The sequence below is a fragment of the Cebus imitator genome, unplaced genomic scaffold (genome assembly GCF_001604975.1).
Source record: "Cebus imitator isolate Cc_AM_T3 unplaced genomic scaffold, Cebus_imitator-1.0 Scaffold274, whole genome shotgun sequence".
Lineage (NCBI taxonomy): Eukaryota > Metazoa > Chordata > Mammalia > Primates > Cebidae > Cebus > Cebus imitator.
The window spans coordinates 905501-908838 of record NW_016107589.1 but is presented as its reverse complement, the minus strand read 5'-3'; positions in this window follow the sequence as shown (position 1 = coordinate 908838).

Sequence of the window (3338 nt, the reverse complement as noted above, 5' to 3'; positions counted from 1 at the left end):
CTCAGAAGAGAGAGAGAGAGAGAGAGAGAGAGAGAAAAAAAAAAAAAGAGACCAGCCTGGGCAACATGGCAAAACCCCTTCTCTACAAAAAATACCAAAAACGCAGGCGTGGTGGCATGCGCCTGTAGTCACAGCTACTCCAGAGGCTGAGGTAGGAGGATCCACTGAGTCTGGGAGGTTGAGGCTACAGTGAGCCATGATCATGCCACTGCACTCCAGCCTGGGTGAAAGAGTGAGACCTTACCCCCCAAAAATAAAAAAATTTTTTTTAAAGTTTTAAAAAAAGAAAGAAAAAGAGAAGGAAAGAAAGAACATAAATATGCTTATGCTTGCCAGACCCCTACAAAGCTTTATCTCTTTTGTCTTTTTCTTTTCTTCCTTCTTCCCATCTGCCCTCTGATGTGGGTAGAATTAGGAGCTCCTAAGAAAACCCTTAGTCCTGTTCCCAGGGTCTCCTTTGGTTCGCTGCCAATCTACTCAGGCTTGTGGCAGGTGAGTAAGTGGTTAGAGAAACTAGAAAGGAAGTAGCTGATCACCTACTAAAATGTCAGGTGCTTAATAGATATCATCTCCTTCAATCCTCAGACCAATCCAATTAAAGAGTTACAATTATTCCTTTCCAACTACTGAGGAAACTGCCTTAGAGAGAGGTTAAGCACCCCAACCTAAAATTAAACACAGGGAGATGGATTTTAATTCAGGCTACCACCTCATAAATCCATACTCTTTATTTTACACTACTTACACTGTAGGAGCCCAGGGAGCTCTGGCAACATTCACCATCATGACAGTTTGACTACCATTCATATGCAATGAAGTGTCCTCTCCTCCCTCTTCACCAAGCAAAAGAGTCATATTTCTCAGCCTTTCTCCAGAATGAAGAAACCTAACTTTTGATTTGCAAAGGCCTTTCTTAGAATGATAAAGCAGAAAGCCTGGCTCCTGCTGATTTGGGAGGGCAGAATCCTGGTTCTTCAGGGGGTACTCAAAGAAAAAACTAAGCATTATGGTCTACATTAGAGGTCAAAGTTTCAAGAGGGAATGTCAAAGGAGGGCTGTTTATTTTAGAAGACAGAGAAAGGAAAGGAAAAACAGGGTTCAGAGGAAAACAAACGTTTCTAGCCCCACATCACAAACTACTCATAATCTTCATTGATGACAAAAGACAGTGACCCTGGACCTAGATAAAGATGTTCAGGTTGGAGGAAAATAAAAGCAAGGACCAGATCAAAGACTCCTAGAAGAGGTTAAAGACCTTTGGGTAGGAATAGAGCTCTAAACCATCCAATCTTGCAGCATTCTCTACCGCCTGGAGGAGGAACGTATCCTGACCCTATCATCACCTGAGATCACAGAGGAGCAAAGAGTGGACACCAGGGCCCTGGACAGCCTCCATGGTTGGTGCTCTGCCTGCCTAGGCTGCCCTTCTCATGGAGTGTCATCAGGAAAAGGATGTGTGATGACCCAAGGAAAGCACTGAGGGAATTAGGCCAGGGGTCTGGAGGGCCTCTGACTGCAATGGGTCAGCAAGGGACCAGAGAAACGATGGGTGGGGGAAGTGGGGATGTGGGTAGGAAGTGAGTGGGGAAAGGCCCAATGCTGCCCAGGTACCCAGCCTAATTCCCACATTCCTCTCAGATTCTCAGGTACCCAAGCACACCTGTGATGGGACTCAGTGATCTTGAGAGGGTCCCTTGTCATTTCTTTGCTAGCAGCTTCTTGCAGTCTAGAAGAGATCACTTAATTCAGCCACCTGCTTCTTAACAGGAAAGCACCTAATCTAAAGCCAAAAAATAAGAGGCACACACTGTATATCCTGTTTTGAAAGACTGTCAGGAAGGGGAAAGTCAGTCCTTCACTACCCAGGACAAAGAGCTTACCAGAGCATTTGCTGAATGTTAATGCAGCATCTACCCTGAATTAACACTACTACATCTTAAGCTGGCATCTCCTAGGACTTCATATCATGGATTTGAGGCCTTCAAACAGATCCATTCTCCAATAATAATAAAAACAACCCAATTACTTCAGATTTTCCACCAGTTGTCTCTTTTTCCTAGACTGTCTTCAGATACACCGACTTGAGTCTCTGTGAGGAGACATTAGGTGGGGTATGAGCCAGACATCCTTTTCAAGCCTCAACTGCTTTCACCTCTTTCCCTCATGTGTCTGAAGAATCTATTTAATTCTTAGTCTTACAGAGCTCTGATTGCCCCACTTGCATTTCTACATGGCCAAAGTTCATTTCTTTCTCTTTTTCTTTTTGAGACAGGCTCTCACTCTGTTGCCCAGGCTGGAGAGCAGTGGCATGATCATGATCACTGCAACCTCAAAAGGGCTCAAGGGATCCTTCCACCTCAGCCTCCCGAGTAGCTGAGACTGCAGGCATACACCACCATGCTTGGGTAATTTTAGTTTTAATTTTTTGTAGAGATTAGATCTCTCTATTTTGTCCTGGCTGGTCTCCGGCTCCTGGGCTCAAGTGATCCTCCTGCCTCAGCCTCTCAAAGGACTTGGATTACAGGTGTGAACCACCATGCCTGTAAATTCATTTCTTTCTTTCTTTCTTTCTTTTTTTGAGTTGGAGTCTCACACTGTCGTCCAGGCTGGAGTGCAATGGCACAATCTCTGCTCACTGCAACCTCCGCTTCCTGGGTTCAAGTGATTCTCCTGCCTCAGCCTCCCAAGTAGCTGGGATTACAGGCGCCTGCTAGCTGCCTGGCTAATTTCTTGTATTTTAGGTAGAGATGGGGTTTCACTATGCTGGCCAGGCTGGTCTCAAACTTCTGACCTCGTGACCTGCACACCTTAGCCTCCCAAAGTGCTGGGATTACAGGCGTAAGCCACTGCACCCAGCCTCCCAAAGTTCATTTCTATCCACTTCCATACCAACAAAATAACCTTGATTCCCTGCTCCATCCATTGGGATTGGGCCAGCGGAGTGGCCTCATTAGAGTCCTCCTGTGCTGGGTCTTGTGGTGGCATGGGGACAAGAACAGGAAACTGACCATCAGGGCATCCAATCCCATGATTCATGACTGAGTACCTGAGATTTACAAATGGGGCATTGTTCTCCTGCCCACCTTACTTCTAAGCTGCTGTTGTCTGACTCATTTGCCTGATCTAGCTCTGCTTTATCAGCGAGAGTCTGGCCTGGCCTAAGGCCTTATTTCCTCTTTTGGAATCTGGATATGCCCAACTCCAAGGTCCCCCAGACCTCTGCTTTCTCTGCTTTCCTCCAGGTGTAGCCTGCTTCAAAACCCCTCTTCTAGGCTGGGCGTGGTGGCTCACGCTTGTAATCCCAGCACTTTGGGAGGCCGAGGCGGGTGGATCACGAG